Source organism: Schistocerca cancellata, chromosome 9 (genome assembly GCF_023864275.1).
Source record: "Schistocerca cancellata isolate TAMUIC-IGC-003103 chromosome 9, iqSchCanc2.1, whole genome shotgun sequence".
In the NCBI taxonomy this organism is placed as follows: Eukaryota; Metazoa; Arthropoda; class Insecta; order Orthoptera; family Acrididae; genus Schistocerca; species Schistocerca cancellata.
In genome coordinates, this window is record NC_064634.1 from 402,935,504 (window position 1) to 402,955,480 (window position 19,977).

Sequence of the window (19,977 nt, forward strand, 5' to 3'; positions counted from 1 at the left end):
CTACGTAATGGTAAAAAAGAAATGAATTGTACCTAAAGCCACATGCTGAAAGTAGTGATGTAATGTTTCGACTTTGTTGTCACCCTAATGAAAGACAACTCTAGATGAAGGTCGTGGTTTCATAGGCGGACTGCAAAAAAAATCATGTCACATTATTCTGATGAAAATAACTGTAAAATCTCGTGAATTACTTCTTCTTCTTCTCATTCTTTTTCACTTCACAGGTACTATCCGAACAGTCTCTCCTAAGTATAGCGCAATTTTCCACCAGATCTTGCGCGAGGCGGGCTTGCCAGTATAAAAGGAGGCGGGAAGTATTGTGTTGTCAGTTGAGAAGCAGTAAGAGCCGAGTGAGTCGATCAGGAAAACTCAGTGGCTTCGAACGTGGAGTAGTTACTGCATGTTACGTGAGTAACGAATCTAAGAGGAACATTTCAGTACTTCTGAAACTGTTAACGATGTGAGTGTAAAGTAGAAACGCGAAGGAACAACCACAACTAAACCAAGACCAGATAGAACTCATGGACAGGGACCCTCGTGCATTGCGGAGGAACGGTGTATAAAATTGCATGAAATCAGCTGAAGGAATCAGTCGTGAGTTCCAAAGTTCTACGTGCAGCCCTGCTAGCACACTTGCTGTGCGCAGAGAGTTAAAAACAGTAGGGTACAAAGACACGCATTCCTGTAGTCAATGTTAAAAGACACTTGATGAGATGGTATGAAAAGTGACACCGCTGTACAGTGAATTGGAGTGATGAATCATGTTATCTTTACCAGTCTGATGAAAGGGTTTGACTTTCTCAAATGCCAAGAGAACGTCACTTGTCATGATACACCGCTGTACAGTGAATTGGAGTGATGAATCATGTTTTCTTTATCAGTCTGATGAAAGGGTTTGACTTTCTCAAATGCCAAGAGAACGTCACTTGTCATGATGTGTAGCGCATACAGTCAAGTACGGAGGAGGTGGTGTTACGATATGGAGATGTTTGTCGTTGATGAGGTGTGGATGCCAGGGTTCACGCTGTCCCTCCCTTTATCTATAACTCAAGGCTACACTATGCACTCACTCATTAGAGTCACCCACACATATACACGTAACGATAACATGATGGAAGAAGGCCTTCCTGGCAAATTAAAACTGTGTGCCGGACCGAGACTCGGGACCGGACCTTTGCCACCCAAGCACGACTTACGACCTGTCCTCACAGCTTTACTTCCGCCAGTACCTCCTACCACCCTAAGACGAGGTACTGGAAGAAGCAAAGCTGTGAGGACAAGTAGTGAATCGTGCTTGGGTAGCTCGGCCGGCAGACCATTTGCCTGCAAAACGCAAAGGCCGCGAGTTCGCGTGTCTGTCTGGCACACAGTTTTAATCTTCCAGGAAGTTTTATATCAGTGCACACTCCTCTGCAGACTGAAAATTCATTCGGGTATTTTCACCAGGCGCCCTCGGCCTAGCCCCAGTGGTAACACCGGTTCCCGTCAGATCACCGAAGTTAAGCGTTGTCGGGCTGGGCTAGCACTTGGATGGGTGACCATTCGGTCTGCCGAGCGCTGTTGGCCAGCGGGGTGCACTCGGCCCTTGTGAGGCAAACTGAGGAGCTACTTGATTGAGAAGTAGCGGCTCCGGTCTCGGAAACGGGCATACGGCTGACCACATGCCCCTCCGCATCCAGTGACGCCTCTCGGCTTGTGATTTCCCTAATCACTCCAGGCAAATACCGGGATGGTTCCTCTGAAAGGGCACGGCCGACTTCCTTCCCAATCCTTCCCTAATCCGATGAGACCGATGACCACGCTGTCTGGTCTCCTTCCCCAAACCAACCAACCAACCTCTCGGCTTAAGATGACACGGCGGCCGGTCGGTGCCGTTGAGCCTTCCAAGGCCTGTTCGGACGTAGTTTAGTATATTTTCACCAGGACCTTGCCTAGAAACGTGATGCAGGAATTATGCATCTGCTCCCCCGTGCTGAATCCCTCCGTTTTGGACTATGCATGAGTAATTTTTGCGCTGTGCCTGGATTTTATTTGTCTGTGTCTCGTCACGTTCCGAAGACATAATAATCACGCAGCGGTGAGAACTGTGCTGTGGCGTGTTAGAGCTTTTCCGGCCCTGCTGGCCTGCTCTGCTTTGTGGGAACCATCTTTCGGGACCGTGGGTCGGCGAAGCTCCCGACCCAGTGGCCGGCGGGCCCTTCGCTGAGCCGTGGGACGGTCTGACTCACCACATACGTCGATCCATTCGCGCATAATGACGGTTACACCCGTCACAGTTCTTTAGACGCAACACGCCACTTTTCTGTAGCTCGCTGTTTTCTGTTATAATTATGCATACCGTTAGTTGTACGTTCCAGAAATTTAGGCATTAATACGAGCTTACCACCCCTAGGAAGCAGAGGCAGCGAGAAATCGGCGCTTTTTGGAGGAAAGTGATGGTAGGAATTTGAGTAATGGTGCAGCTTATGACATTTCAAGCGACACATTATCAAGTATTGAAAACAGTAGAGTTTTGGACGACAGATGAATCTGGCATCGTGTAACAAAGTTTGTTGACGCAAGAAACGTGTGCCAACGCAACGAAGCGCTGCCTACGTATGAGAAGATATTTCAAGGGAAATAACAAAATTATAAATAAAGTAAACGCTAAATGCAAGCGTAATTTTCCACATACTGAATTCAGCACCCAAGATGGTGATATCAACAATATTCAGGCTCAATGTGGCTGAGCAGTTTTCCACATGTACAGTGGTAAGGGGTGCCAAAACAAGGCAGTCCAGAGGCTTGGGACATTTTCCAGCGAAAATAACGCAGACTCAGAAGAAAACTGCCCCCTATAAAGTGTGTGCCCCTATATGGTGTAAAGTTTACTATAATCCAGGGTGTTGTGGTGAAACCTGTTTTGAATGTAACATTATGTGTAGCTGTTGTTGATGAGCACAATTGCTCCACAATGTACCATACGGGACTAAACTGTGTATGAATATTTATGAAAAGTGAAAAACGACTCATAAACAATGGAACTATGTATGAACGGTTATGGTGTTACAAATCCTAACAGCAAGTACATTTCTTTATCTTTCGTAATAAACCATATATATATTACAAACAAAAACATACATCAAAAATAATCTTATCCCTATGACAAATCTGTTGTTAAAAATCGCATCTGATGGCTTAGTGATATTACTGTAGTGCATAGTTTGCGGGCGTCCTTCTGCAGAATGGCTTAGTTTCCGTGTGTTCACTCATCTCACAACTTCTCTTCCACTTGGGTTCTCTTTCTGCCGTTGCAGTCCTATGAAAAGTTTCTGGAAACTTGCGATCAAACAAGGGCGAACGAACAAACATAATTCTTTCGAAACTTCTAATTTATTGGGCGATGGGGTTGGGGGGGTTGTGGGGTGGGGGATGGCAAACAATCATCGATTCTTCAAGTTGTGGAATCTGTGAGACTAAAGACGTACCATGGAACTTCCGGAAGGAATTTACCCGCATAACCCCGAAGAGCAGAAAATTGTGAGAGCTATCGCACGATCTTGTTGGCTGCTCGTACTTGCAAGTTGCTGATCAGAATTATATGCAGAATAACGCAAAAGAAAATGGGGGATGTTTTAGATGACAATCAGTTTGTCTTTACGAAAAGGAGAGGCACCAGGGAGCCAGTTGCAACGTTGTGCTTGCAAATACAGGAAAGACTTTAGAAAAATCAAGACACCCTCATAGGATTTGTGGACTTGGAAAATGGCCACGACAGCGTAAAATGGTTCACTATATTAGAGAATAGCAGCAGCTTAGATACAAGGTACAAGTAAAAATGGGTATTACACAGTATCTACGATAACCGTAGGGAACAATAGGAAGCGAAGACCAAGAGAAAAATGCTCAGCTTAAGAAATGGCTTCCATTACCCTTGAGTAAAACTAACTTCGTTTCGAGGAGTCGTTAAATATTACTGCCACCAAAATCTATCATCTCTGTCCTAATGATATAAAATTTCCGACGTATTGCAAAACTAAATTTAAAAGCAAGTTAAAAAAGCTCATCTGATCTTCTGTTATAATTTCGCGCAAGGTTTTTTATTGCAAATTTAAAGTTTACCCTTTGTAAAGAGAGCCCTGTGTTACTTGTGAACTGGAGAGCAAGATTGAACAAGATTAACTTGTAATTAGACTCGACAGAAGGTATTTATAATAGAAAATCGGTCTAGAAATGTAAAAACTTTATTGTAAGGCAGTAACTCGGGCAGAATTGTAGATGTAAAGCCGAAGTTATACAATAATACAGGAAAATGAAGACGAATGTTGTATAGGTATATCCACAGAATGAACCCTAACAGGTTGACAGAAAAAGTGTACAACATTTTGAAAAATAAAAAGGCCTGGCCAACTAGCTTAGGAAAGCACTCGAAGACTTATGAGAAATTGCCTAAATAAGCAATAAATTGAATGCAGAACAAAACACAGAAACAAAAATAAGAGGAGAAGACGTTTCTAAGATAAAACAGTTCTCAATAGATAGTCAGCAGAAGAGGAAACAAAGAACGCTGGACAGCTGAAGGAATACTGAAGTAACCATAAAGTTAACTTAGAGGTATTCATCTTGCAGTTAAAACACACTTTTTTTTTGTCTGTGACTGCTTCGTAATTATAACTATTTGGATCTCTGTTCTCTCCTGAGCAGACACAAGCTATTCTTATTTAACACCCGAGAATGAGTCACAGGCTAATAGAAACTTCCGCCAGTACCTCCTACCTTCCTAATACGAGGTTCTCGCGGAAGTAAAGCTGCGAGGACAGGTCGTGAGTCGTGCTTGTGTAGCTCGGTCGGCGGAGGTCGAGTCTCGGTCCGGCACACAGATTTAATGTTCAAATGTGTGTGAAATCTTACTGGACTTAGCTACTAAGGTCATCAGTTCCTAAGCTTACACACTACTTAACCTAAATTATCCTAAGGACACACACACACACACACACACACACACACACACACACACACACACACACACACACACACACACATGCCCGAGGGAGGACTCGAACCTCCGCCGGGACCAGCCGCACAGTCCATGACTGCAACGCCTAAGACCGCTCGGCTAATCCCGCCCGGCACAGATTTAATCTTCCAGGAAGTTCCATGTAGGTGCACGCTCCTTTGCAGACTGAAAATTCATTCGGGTATGTTCACTAGGATCTTGCCTAGAACGGTGATGCAGGAACACCGATCTAAAAATTCTCAAATGCAGACAGAGCCCTTCACGGGAACTTCTGACGGAAGTAAATTACCGTATACAAAAAGCCACAGTAAAAAGGAAAGAAATAATAAAATAATGATTGTCAGATCAGGACACACACACACACACACACACACACACACAGAATCATTACAAAGTTCGGAATCGCCGTCCAGAATCGTATTTGCCGTCCAGAATACCCAATGCAAGGTGCAGAACAAATGAATATCTGATAAACAGTGACAGTACATGTTACAAACCATAGTTTCCACACCCTGTAAAAGCATTAAAGGAGAATCAGCAAAAAGTAAGTACACTCACTTTACGTAGGCAGTCCTCATCCCCACACTTGCCAGTTTAAAAAAGTCAATAATGTGTCTGGGTGTTGTGTGATGTCCTTAGGATAGTTAGGTTTAAGTAGTTCTAAGTTCTAGGGGAGTGATGACCATAGCTGTTAAATCCCATAGTGCTCAGAGCCATTTGAACCATTTATTTCAATAAAGTGTCCAAAACATTTTCGAAAACTGTTTCTTTTGTGTAACAAACGATAGTTATAAAATGCAACAACCAATCAGTGTTGACAGCACACTGCAATGCAATGACAGTAGTACTATAATCTTGCATTGGCAAACTGAGAAAGATCAATAATTTCATTTTAGGGCTAACACTTTTGCTAAATGAACGAAATATAATACCGAAAAATCCTTTTTAATTGCAGGTGGCAAACCGGAACAAACTATCACCATTGACCCGCCCGGCTGGCACGACTTTTCGGCCGGGAAGGACCGCCTGGTCCCCGGCACGAATCCGCCCGGCGGATTTGTGTCGATGTCCGGTGAACCGGCCAGTCTGTGGATGGCTTTTAGGCGGTTTTCCATCTGCCTCGGCGAATGCGGGCTGGTTCCCCTTATTCCGCCTCAGTTACACTATGTCGGCGATTGCTGCGCAAACAAGTTCTCCACGTACGCGTACACCACCATTATTCTACTACGCAAACATAGGGGTTACACTTGTCTGGTGTGAGACGTTCCCTCGGGATACACCGGGGGCCGAACCGCACAATAACCCTGGGTTCGGTGTGGGGCGGCGGAGGGGTGAAGTGGACTTCGGTAGTCGTCGTGGGGCTGTGGAAGACTGCGGCTGCGGCGGGGACGGAGCCTCTCCGTCGTTTCTAGGTCTTCGGTTAACATACAATACAATCACCTGTACGATAAATGTCAGACAGCCGCAAAAACAGTATGTGATACTGAGATGTATATTTTTCCTGTTAATAATTTTATAAACGGAAATGCTATAAGCTCAAATCTATTACGCGTTACTACGCAAGATTTCAGTACATACTGCTTGAGGGAAAATAAATGAAAACACTGATGGTGAAACTTCACCGAAACATGTTTGCCCGTGAAACAAGAAGAATTTGTGCTTGCTCATGGCAGAACCTAGTGGATTAAAAGTACTCCTTAGCTGGTCTGTAACGCACGCAGAACAACAACAAACAACAAAAACTATTTTAAATAATCCGTAAACTGACACATCACGATGCACGGTTCAAGTGACCAGCGACACTACCTCCACGTAGTCGTGTCGCAGGTCAGTGTATTTTTAGCCACTGGACTCAGGCCTGTCCGGTGGTGCGGTCGTGTTTGGGGTGCGGGCAGGACCTTCGCGGGAAGTGTCCTTGGCTGGGCTGCTCTTGTTTACACCGTCAGCCCCGCGTGGCATTGTCCGACCGCTCTGCTGACACGGAGAAGTGAGCCGTCTCGAGCGGGCTGCGCTGCCGGAAGGCACTGCACGGCGCGTCGCGAACCGACAACAGACTGTGGGAATGCGGGCGCGTGCGGACTGCGGAGCACTGAGGCTCTAATCCCGTGCTCAGTTCGTGATGCCAACCGTGGACCTCGGAAGCAAGTATGAGGGGTAGTTACAGAGTTTTAACTATCACCTCACAAGACTCAAAATGCGACCACGAACCATGGTGATTGGTTTGTGTATTAAGCCTAGTTTCCACGACTACATTGGGTTGTGCCACCCGTTGCGTGGAATGAGTTGCGCGCAAGTGGTTGCATATACTACTGGCCATTAAAATTGCTATACCACGAAGATGACTTGCTACAGACGCGAAATTTAACCGACAGGAAGAAGGTGCTGTGATATGCAAATGATTAGCTTTTCAGAGCATTTACATAAGGTTGGGGCCGGTGGCGACACCTACAACGTGCTGACATGAGGAAAGTTTCCAACCGATTTCTCATACACAAACAGCAGTTGACCGGCGTTGCCTGGTGAAACGTTGTTGTGATGCCTCGTGTAAGGAGGAGAAATGCGTACCATCACGTTTCCGACTTTGATAAAGGTCGGATTGTACCTATCGCGATTGCGGTTTATCGTATCGCGAGATTGCTGCTCGCGTTGGTCGAGATTCAATGACTGTTAGCAAAATATGGAATCGGTGGGTTCAGGATGGTAATACGGAACGCCGTGCTGGATCCCAACGGCCCCGTATCACTAGCAGTCGAGATGACAGGCATCTTATCCGAATGGCTGTAACGGATCGTGCAGCCACGTCTCGACCCCTAGTCAACAGATGGCAACGTTTGCAAGCCAACAACCATCTGCACGAACAGTTCGACGACGTTCGCAGCAGCATGGACTATCAGCTCGGAGACGCTGCATCACAGACAGGAGCGACTGCAATGATGTACTCAACGACGAATCCGGGTGCACGAATGGCAAAACGTCACTTTTTCGGATGAATCCATGTTCTGTTTACAGCATCGTGATGGTCGCATCCGTGTTTAGTGACATCGCGGTGAACGCACATTGGAAGCGTGTATTCGTAATCGCCATACTGGCGTATCCCTCGGCGTGATGGTATGGGATGCCATTGGTTACACGTCTCGGTCACCTCTTGTATGCATTGACGGCACTTTGAACAGTGCGCGTTACATTTCAGATGTGTTACGACCCGTGGCTCTACCCTTCATTCTATCCCTGCGAAACCCTACATTTCAGCAGGATAATGCACGACCGCATGTTGCACGTCCTCTACGGGCCTTTCTGGATACGGAAAGTGTTCGACTGCTGCCCTGGCCAGCACGTTCTCCACATCTCTCACTAATTGAAAACCTCCGGTCAGTGGTGGCCGAGAAACTGGCTCGTCACAATACGCTAGTCACTACTCTTGACGTACTGTGCTATCGTGTTGAAGCTGCGTGGGGAGCTGTACCTGTATATGCCATCCAAGCTCGGTTTGACTGAATGCCCAGGCTTATCAAGGCTGTTATTACGGTCTGAGGTGATTGTTCTAGGTACTGATTTCTCAGGATCTATGCGCCCAAATTGCGTTAAAATGCAATTACATGTCAGGTCTAGTATAATATATTTCTCCAATGATTACCCGTTTATAATTTGCATTTTTTCTTGGTGTAGCAATTTTAATAGCCAGTAGTGTAATTTATAACGGATGATCCAAGAAGTTCTTTTAATTATCTTAGAATGTCACCAGAACTGCTCTCGTTTCTTCTAACTAGAGCTAATTATGCCATGTACTGTACTGTAATACATGAAACACTGTCGCCAGAACTGAAATTACATATCATATTGCTTGCATTACAATCGGGAACATTCGGCATGCTATATGATATGGTTTTAGTTGGTAATGACGGTTTTTCATTAAAACCAATAATTATTAATATTAACAGTAATAATTATTAACATTAGCAACAATAATTATTCGAAGCCGGCCGCATTAAGAAGAGAATGGTGTGCAACTTACTCTCTTGAAGATAGATCTGTACAGTAACAATATTTCAAAATTCTAACATATGTGAGTGGGGAGCACTGCAGAAACGTTTTAAATAGATGAATATTGAACAAAGAATGCAGCTTCTTGAATTTCTGTAGCCTTCCATCCTGTCAACAGTATTCCGTCACAAAGTGTTGGCCAACTCAAACAATGGGCTTTTAGTCTAGTAAACGAGAGCATTGCCACAGCTAGAATTACAATTGCTTGTATGTTTCTTAATGCATTTGTATATGTGCTCCTCACTCAATAAATTTTGCCTGCTCCTCAGATAATGTCAGACCATCTCTGTTATGATCGGACATGATGGTCTCAGCGGCAGCAATATGTTGCTTATTTTTGTAATCAGCATCACTGAAATTCCACAAACACCTATGCAAAGGATAGAGATCCAAAAAGCGAACATCATTTTCCGTTCCCCACTTCATATTTCAGTTTGTCTACACTCTACGAACACACATTACCTCAAAACTCCTGCAACCAGTGTCACCAAAGTTGGAACACTCCGAAAGTGTTCAGTTTCACCAACGAGTTGCGCAAACGCGCGGCGCGCATGCGCAGTGGCCCGTAGCGCAATTGCCTGCAACCTAGTGGCGTTGTGTAAACTAGGCTTCAAACTAGGGGCCTAGAAACGACGGAGAAGCCTCTCGTAACTTCGCGTGGAGTTTTCAGTAATATGATCCTGCGAGGATTTGCCGCTTGCGAAGCATAATGCGTTGTCACCTCTCCATGGTACTCCCAAAACGCAATCACCTTCCGCAGTTGTATATTCGCCTTTTTCTCAGCATTTGTGAATCCACAAGGTTCCACTGGTTGCTTTCTTTGCTTGTGTCATCTGCTTGTGTCATCTGCTGCGATAAGTACGTTTGTTATACTGTAATAGACAATTCGGCTAGGCGTATATTTTAGGTATCTGTACGACCCGTCTCATAAAACTTGCAGCACGATGGACCACTGTAAATACGGAGGGGTCCAAAAAAATGTATCCACTGTTTAAAAGTCCATAACCTGCAATGTAATTGGCGTAGTTGTCTTATTTTTGGTGAAAGTGTAGCTTAAAGTCCAACTTAAAGATGTCACTGTAGGTGTTCTAAATGGTAACCATTAACATCCACACACAAACGATGCCGCCGAACTGCAGCACGAACTACTGACTGCAACGTGTTCAGTTGGATATTTGCACATGAATGTACGATGGATTCTCGAAGTTCAGCCAATGTGCGTGGCTTTTGTCGATAAACGATGTCTTTTAGTGTTCCCTACAGGTAAAAGTCCAGAGGAGTTAGGTCTGGGGAACGTTGTGGATACTCCACAGCACCTCTACGGCCTATCCATCTGCCTGGTAGATTTTCGTCGAGATACGCCTTAACACGATTTTGGTAGTGGGCTGGGGCACCATCTTGTTGAAAGTAAACTCTTCCGTCTCCATACAAGTCTCGGATGGCAGGTAAAATGGATGTCTGAAGCTTCTGAAGGTACACCTCACCGGTAACTGTGCCGTCAAAGAAGACTGGGCCAATCAAGCCCCGGTAAGACAATCCACACCACACATTTACTCCTGGCAAATTCACGGCTTTGTCTACATGGACGTTCGGATTTTCGGCTGCCCAGTAGATGCAATTGTGACGATTTACTGTACCATTGAGTTTGAACTGTGCCTCATCAGACCACACAATCATCTCTGCAAGCTCTTCATCGTTGCGCACTATGTTAGTAAACCACTCGCAGTACTCCATTCTGCGATCTGGGTCGTCATCGTTCATTGCGTGTAGCAATCGTGGGATGTAGCACTTCCACTTTGCTGTCTTCAAAATTCGCCGTACACTTGAGCGACTCACTCCAGTTTTACGGAAACACTGTCTCACAGACTTCTGTGGTGAGCGAGTGAATTGTTGTAACACACGACGGGAGTTAGCTGGACTTGTTACTGTTACAGGTCGTCCAGATCGTTGTTTGTGTACATATTTAACACAGCCTTCGGCTTCAAATTTGTCTCAATGCGACGAATCGTTAAACGTGTCGGTGGCTCTGTTTGATACTCATTTCGCCATTGCCGTTGAACCTCATTAACGTTTTCGTACTTAAAATACCGCTTCAAAACTGACTTCCTTTCATCGAATGTAAGCCTTGCGCCAGCCATGTTTACTCGAGTAACTAGGTGCAACTAAGAACAAAACACTATCTGGCGACTGTCATCTGACAAAACAAAACAACGTAACACAACGCTTGTGTGGCGATTGCCGGAACTACAAACTATTACACTAGCAAAGATGAGACAACTCCGTCAATTAGTTTGCCAGTTATGGACTTTTAAACAGTGGATACATTTTTTTGGACCCCTCTGTATAAATGTGACTCTAACTCGCTTCACACGAGTGCCTATGAGTACATCTAAGCCATAGCTTCTATGCATTTTGTTTTCTGTCACCAGGGCTGTGATTTTAACTCAAGTAGGTTGCTATTAGCTGCAACATGTAGTAACATCTTTTATGACGTCACATGTACTTATCGTAGTAGGCGACACACAGCTTATTAATAGTAAAATACTAGTCATTATCGATATATGTAGACCTCTGTGACTGTCTCTGTTTCTATCAGTAAACAGCGATGAACTGTGTGTGGCATTAATCTCTTTACAGCTCAACGCCGATTACATGGATCAGTACACTATCTAGCACAGTTTTTATAGACCGACGACGTACCTTATGTTACGATATGATAACAGGTAACTCTGCATAAAGGTGAACCATTTACGTTTTTATGGTATGTGGCTATCATAATGAGTCACGTCACTACGTTTTGTTTTCAATGTATAATACATGTTCTTTAAAAGAAATTTCCAACATTTGTTTGTTCATTTATTTTACACAATCATGATTTCGGCTCTATAGCCATTCTCAAGTACATGTTAAAATGCTGATGTATGTCTGCCCTAACATTTTAACATGTACTTCAGATTGTCTGCAAAGCCGAAATCGTGAGTCTGTGAAATAAATGAACAGTTAACAGTCAAATGGTGGAAATTCTTTCAAGAAATTCTATAAGACTGTGTTGCCACACGAAGGAAAGATTATGATACATGGTTTGTTCACCTGACGATACTCATTTTATATTTCTCCTAACATGATGCTGTGAATACTTTGATGAGAGTACGTGACTTTTATTGCGTATGTATTGTCGTTAACATGTACGGGAGTTAACAGATTCGAGACATTTCAAGCCTGTAATACTATTTATGTATCATTTTATTGGTATATAGGAACGTGATGATGGGCAGACGTCAGATACTGCTTTGTAAATGAACAATTTTACCAGCGGATCTAGACCGCAACATGAAATTTTTCAAAACGGTATTTTGTGTCCATTCTACGCGTGGAGATAGTGCAGTGGCCGAGACACAGGTCTCTTATCCGGGGTTGGGGTTCACATTTTCCTCGATGGAACAATATTACAGGCTGTCGAGCTAGCACGGCACATTGGAATTGCCGACCCATAAAGATGTATCCTGTGGCAGATTCCCGCCACAGACGGTGTTAACGGGCCGTTGTGGGAGAACAGAGCCAGCCTGCAGCCGTGTGGGGGATGAGAAAGGCTGGCTGACGTGGGAATTCGGCAGCCCAGTGCGTGTAAACTGTGTCCGCTGGTTTCTCCCGACAGCGCCAGTTCCTTCCGTTGCTTGCGTAACCGCCCTCTCCGTGCAGCGCCGCTGTCGCGCGCCCCGGCGCCCTCGCCCTCCACTGTTCCTTTGTGGTCGCTGCCGGGACTCTCCCTAAAGCAGCGCGGAAGTGCGCCGGAAACTGCCTGGCACTCGTCTTACAGACGGACTGTCACTAAGGCCACGTAACCGTTCTTCTCAGGGACCGGTGGAGCAGCTATGCTTGGATCACTGTTTATAGTATACAGTTGTTATTGAACCATTCGATAAGCTTATATTTTTCAATGTGTTAATTTGCTATAATGTAACTTTTGCGGCTGATAGTCACGATTTCGTTTCATTTATTTCTCGCTCGATGACTTTTGGGAAGTGATTCTGATTTTCTAGTGAGCTTTTTTTCCGAATATTATGGCGTTTACGCGTGATGTTTTGCATTACGTGAGCTGCTGCATTATACTGTTGCCTCTACTGTAAAATACAAACACCAATAATTTACCAGAATGAGATTTTCACTCTGCAGCGGAGTGTGCGCTGATATGAAACTCCCTGGCAGATTAAAACTGTGTGCCCGACCGAGACTCGAACTCGGGACCTTTGCCTTTCGCGGGCAAGTGCTCTACCAACTGAGCTACCGAAGCACGACTCACGCCCGGTACTCACAGTTCGAGTCTCGGTCGGGCACACAGTTTTAATCTGCCAGGAAGTTTCATATCAGCGCACACTCCGCTGCAGAGTGAAAATCTCATTCTGGAAACATCCCCCAGGCTGTGGCTAAGCCATGTCTCCGCAATATCCTTTCTTTCAGGAGTGCTAGTTCTGCAAGTTTCGCAGGAGAGCTTCTGTAAAGTTTGGAAGGTAGGAGACGAGGTACTGGCAGAAGTAAAGCTGTGAGTACCGGGCGTGAGTCGTGCTTCGGTAGCTCAGTTGGTAGAGCACTTGCCCGCGAAAGGCAAAGATCCCGAGTTCGAGTCTCGGTCGGGCACACAGTTTTAATCTGCCAGGAAGTTTCACCAATAATTTATTCTGAGTAATTCACGAAGATACGCAAATATTTTATTATGTTGCTTTACAAGTAAAGCTAAAGAAAACCCGCAAATGTTTAGTTATGGAGTTATGGTTCGTAAAAGATTTTGCCTGAAATTAAGCAACTTCACTAATACGAAGCCATTGCAGAACTGTACGAGGTTAAAGTAAAGCAAGATTTCCATTTATTTTGTTGTCTAGTGTATCTAATAAAACATGTCCTAGAGTGTATATGCAGTAGTTTTCTAGAACATTCAGAGAAGCAAAGTTTATTATACAATTAAATTTGTTTACTTTCCATTAAGAATTTAGAAACATTTGTCATTGTTGGCAACCGTTAGTGAGTTGTTTCAGTCGTCTCCTCACCTTGAAACGAGTTAGTTTTCTGTATTGTTCAGTGAAAGAACATAACAGCAGTGCATTTAACCACATAGTAACTGTTGTAGTTTGTAGATTATTTATGAAATAGGGATGCCTTTCAAATTTACGTCAGAGGAATACGCCGATATGGCGTTTATTTATGATGAATGTGATGGTAATGCTACGGCTGCAGTTAGCCAACTCGGAGAATTGCGGATGCATGAACCATTAGTGGAATATTTCGAATGTTACGGGCGACAGGTTCTCTACCCAGCGTTCGTAATCAGCACAAGCACTCGATACGTGAAGACGATAATTGGGATATTATGGATGCTTATTAGATTCATCAGATCAACAACAAACTAAATGGAAATCGTGCTTTACTTTAACCTCGTACAGTTTTTCGATGGCTTCATATTAGCGAAGTTGCTAATTTTCAGGCAAAATCTTTCATTAGCCGTAACACTGTAACTAAACATTTGCGGACCTATATTTAAATTAACTTTATGCTTTAGTTTTACTTGTAGAATAACGTATATATTTGCATATCTTCGTAAATCACCCTGTATATAAGTTGAACGCCAATTTGGAAAAAGCTGTTTGACTTAAGATTTTCTTGTAGCTCTCTTATGCAGAAACTCCCACATATTAAACATCACTCTGAGAATTTACGGTGCACAGTACACGATGGAAACAGAAACCTACAATAAGTAGCAGTAACGAAGGTTATACACTCGAAGACAAAAAGACTATGCACCACTAATTATCCGAATGGGGCGGAAATCGGTAGCTGTGATGGATATGCGAGACAAACAAACTGTTACAGTTTCAGAAATATTGGATGATATATTCATGAGAAGGAGCCTCACAAATTGAGAACATCAATAACGCGTTGGTAGACATCTGCAAGCAATTATTCGGCTTGGCATTGATTCAGAGAACTGGTGGATGTCCTCCTGAGGGATACTATGTCATATTCTGCCCAACTGGCGCGTTAAATCGTCAAGACCCCGAGCTGGTTGGAGGGTTCTGTCCATAATACTCCAAACTTCCTCAACTGGGGAGAAATCTGAAGACTTTGCTGGGCAAGGTAAGGTTTGGCAAGACGAAGACATGAAATAGAAACTCGAATTGTGTGCGGGCGATCATTATCTTGTTGAATGCAAGCCCAGGATGGCTTGCCATGAAGAACAACAATATCGTAGACGTACCGCCGTGCTGTAAGGGTGTCTACGCTAGTCATTGGGGCTCAGTTAGAAGTGAGATTCATCACTGAAGGCAATTATAATTCAGTCAATAAGACTGCAGGCCTAAGATGTATCTAGAGACTCCCCGGACTGCAGTGAGGTACTTACCAGACCTGTTACCAGTGATACGGCACGACAGCCAGGAATGATGGTGCCATCTACACTCCTGGAAATGGAAAAAAGAACACATTTACACCGGTGTGTCAGACCCACCATACTTGCTCCGGACACTGCGAGAGGGCTGTACAAGCAATGATCACACGCACGGCACAGCGGACACACCAGGAACCGCGGTGTTGGCCGTCGAATGGCGCTAGCTGCGCAGCATTTGTGCACCGCCGCCGTCAGTGTCAGCCAATTTGCCGTGGCATACGGAGCTCCATCGCAGTCTTTAACACTGGTAGCACGCCGCGACAGCGTGGACGTGAACCGTATGTGCAGTTGACGGACTTTGAGCGAGGGCGTATAGTGGGCATGCGGGAGGCCGGGTGGACGTACCGCCGAATTGCTTAACACGTGGGGCGTGAGGTCTCCACAGTACATCGATGTTGTCGCCAGTGGTCGGCGGAAGGTGCACGTGTCCGTCGACCTGGGACCGGACCGCAGCGACGCACGGATGCACGCCAAGACCGTAGGATCCTACGCAGTGCCGTAGGGGACCGCACCGCCACTTCCCAGCAAATTAGGGACACTGTTGCTCCTGGGGTATCGGCGAGGACCATTCGCAACCGTCTCCATGAAGCTGGGCTACGGTCCCGCACACCGTTAGGCCGTCTTCCGCTCACGCCCCAACATCGTGCAGCCCGCCTCCAGTGGTGTCGCGACAGGCGTGAATGGAGGGACGAATGGAGACGTGTCGTCTTCAGCGATGAGAGTCGCTTCTGCCTTGGTGCCAATGATGGTCGTATGCGTGTTTGGCGCCGTGCAGGTGAGCGCCACAATCAGGACTGCATACGACCGAGGCACACAGGGCCAACACCCGGCATCATGGTGTGGGGAGCGATCTCCTACACTGGCCGTACACCACTGGTGATCGTCGAGGGGACACTGTATAGTGCACGGTACATCCAAACCGTCATCGAACCCATCGTTCTACCATTCCTAGACCGGCAAGGGAACTTGCTGTTCCAACAGGACAATGCACGTCCGCATGTATCCCGTGCCACCCAACGTGCTCTAGAAGGTGTAAGTCAACTACCCTGGCCAGCAAGATCTCCGGATCTGTCCCCCATTGAGCATGTTTGGGACTGGATGAAGCGTCGTCTCACGCGGTCTGCACGTCCAGCAGGAACGCTGGTCCAACTGAGGCGCCAGGTGGAAATGGCATGGCAAGCCGTTCCACAGGACTACATCCAGCATCTCTACGATCGTCTCCATGGGAGAATAGCAGCCTGCATTGCTGCGAAAGGTGGATATACACTGTACTAGTGCCGACATTGTGCATGCTCTGTTGCCTGTGTCTATGTGCCTGTGGTTCTGTCAGTGTGATCATGTGATGTATCTGACCCCAGGAATGTGTCAGTAAAGTTTCCCCTTCCTGGGACAATGAATTCACGGTGTTCTTATTTCAATTTCCAGGAGTGTGATTTCATAGCTAGAGCCCTTTGGTTGTCATCGGCAGTACCCTACCAACACAGCGGTACGTCGACGATATTCTGCTTCTTATTATGTTGGTCTTCATGGCAAGCCGTACTGGGCTTAGATTTAACAAGATTACTCCCACCCGCACACAGCGAGAATTTCCATTACTTGTCATCCTGCTTGCCTAGCCCTACCGTGGTGGCCAAGTCCGTGGTGCATTATAGGGAAGGTTCTCTAAGCATCTCGGCATGTTGACAATCTAACGCGCCAATTGGACAGACTTTGTCACGATACCCCTCATGAGGGTATCCAACAACTCTATTAATCAATTATAAGCACAATAATTGCTCCTGATCTACGCAGATGTACTGCTCTTATGAGAGAATTCCACAAGATCTCCAGGAATTCTGACCTACCCGCGCATAGCGACCAGCCACTTTTAAATCGTAAGAGACTGAAATCACGCCATCCAACTCCGTGCGATGCTGCTGACATGGTTGCTAAGGATTTCAAACCTCTCGAAGAATGGAAAGGTCGGTGGGAAGCAGTGACAGATGTGCGCCTTCATAACATCTTCTCAGGTGCTAAATTTCCAAGTGGATTCGACTTACCACGCAAGACCTGGAGTATTCTCAACAGAATCCGTACCATACCATGGCCGATGCAGGGATGTTCTCTCTAAGTGGAAGAAGCTGCCCAATCCAGCCTGTGACTGCGGGGCTTCGTACCACATTGTCAGTGAATGCAGGTTTCGAGCCTATCACGGCGCCGAAGAGGACTTCCTGCTAGCAATTCCAGATGCAGTGCGCTGGATTGAAGGACTGGATATTCAGTTGTAAAGCAAAACTCGAGTTTCTTGTGTGTCAATATGTACATATGTGTATGTAATTTAGTTTCATGATACGTCTGTATTAGCCATACGCTAAATAATAATAATGAATAATAAATAATTAACTGCTTGGATAATGGCCAGAGGTGGACCAAGACGTTATTGACTTTTTTTTTAAATTCTCAGAAATAAAATCCCATTGACGAGAGTAAGCTGTATGAGGATAAAGGTCAATAATCTGCAAAGCATATATTAGATCATCTGTTTGCCGTTCATGGTCATGGGGTCCTGATCGGCGTCTATTTCTCGCGACGGTCTTGCTTCACTACCTGTGTACGCTTGCGTATTCTGCTACCGCAGCAGGCTGTGCGCCTGCCAGTGTGGGGAAAGTCATTGTGACGGCACTGCCGTTGGCGCCTCTCCCGCGCCGTGCGTGGGCGGGACCGCGCTGTGGTCCGCGGCGCGTGACGTCACAGCAGGTGCAGTGTCACGGTCCGGGGAGAGCCCAGCGCTAACCGACGAGCGCAGTATGCGCGCCCAGGTCTCTCTGCTGCCTGCCTCATGCCGAGTGAAAACATGCTCACTATGTAAACGTAATACCTGTGAATGATGCTGTTGAGATCATACATTCAAAGCCCTATTACTGAGCCTGCTTATACACTACTGAACATTAAAATTGCTGCACCAAGAAGAAATGCAGTGGATAAACTGGTATTCATTAGACAAATATATTATACTAGAACTGACACGTGATTACATTTTCACGCAGTTTGGGTGCCTTGATCCTGAGAAGTCAGTACCCAAAACAGCCACCTCTGCCCATAATAACTGCCTTGATGTGCCTGGGCATTAAGTCAAACAGAGCTTGGGTGGCGTGTACAGGTACAGCTGCCCATGCAGCTTCAACACAATACCACAGTTCATCAAGAGTAGTGACTGGCGTATTGTGACGAGCCAGTTGCTCGGCCACCATTGACCAGACGTTTTCAACTGGTGAGAGATCTGGAGAATGTGCTGGCCAGGGCGGCAGTCGAACATTTTCTGTATTCAGAAAGGCCCGTACAGGACCTGGAACACGCGGTCGTGCATTATCCTGCTGAAATGTAGGGTTTCCCAGGGATCGAATGAAGGTTAGAGCCACGGGTCGTAACACATCTGAAATGTAACGTTCGCTGTACAAAGTGCCGTCAATGCGAACAAGAGGTGACAGAGACGTGTAACCAGTGGCACTCCATACCATCACGCCGGGTGATACACCAGTATGGTGATGACGAATACACGCTTCCAGTGTGCGTTCACCGCGATGTCGCCAAACACGGATGCGACCATCATGATGCTGTAAACAGAACCTGGATTCATCCGAAAAAAATGACGTTTTACCATTCGTGCAGCCAGGTTCGTCGTTGACTACACCATCGCAGGCGCTCCTGTCTGTGATGCAGCATCAAGGGTAACCGCGGCCATGGTCTCCGAGCTGATAGTCCATGCTGCTGCAAACGTCGAACTGTACGTGCAGATGGTTGTCTTGCAAACGTCCCCATCTGTTGACTCAGGGATCGAGACGTGGCTGCACGATCCGTTACAGCCATGCGGATAAGATGCCTGTCATCTCGACTGCTAGTGATACGAGGCCGTTGGGATCCAGCACGGCGTTCCGTATCACCCTCCTGAACCCACCGATTCCATATTCTGCTAACAGTCATTGGATCTCGACCAACCGAGCAGCAATGTCACGATACGATAAACCGCAATCGCGATAGGCTACAATCGGAAACGTGATGGTACGCACTTCTCCTCCTTACACGAGGCATCACAACAACATTTCACCAGGCAACGCCGGTCAACTGCTGTTTGTGTATGAGAAATCGGTTGGAAACTTTCCTCCTGTCAGCACGTTGTAGGTGTCGCCACCGGCGCAACCTTGTGTGAATGCTCTGAAAAGCTAATCATTTGCATATCACAACATCTTCTTCCTGTCGGTTTAATTTCACGTCTGTAGCACGTCATCTTCGTGGTGTAGCAATTTTAATGGCCGCTAGTGTATATCAAGTCATAACTTGATTCTAATGAGAATGTTGCACTTCTCGCTTGAAGGATAACGGCTTGAAAAATTGCTGACTGGATTCTCAATGTCAAACACGACAAAGATGGTTTTTCCGTGTGGTTAGTGCAGGCTCAGAAAAGAGCCGGCACATCGCTTGGAAGGTGCTCCACAACGTGATTTTCCACCGCAGCTCTCCGCAGCTG

At 45.8% G+C, this 19,977-nt stretch overlaps 1 protein-coding gene and 1 pseudogene across 1 annotated transcript in view; both read left to right on the forward strand.

Annotated features, from left to right (window-relative positions):
* The window catches only part of LOC126100954 (bicaudal D-related protein homolog), a 580,126-nt gene that overhangs the window by 132,404 nt on the left and 427,745 nt on the right, over positions 1-19,977 (forward strand). The window lies entirely within an intron of this gene.
* LOC126102463 (5S ribosomal RNA) lies at positions 1,449-1,566 on the forward strand (annotated as a pseudogene).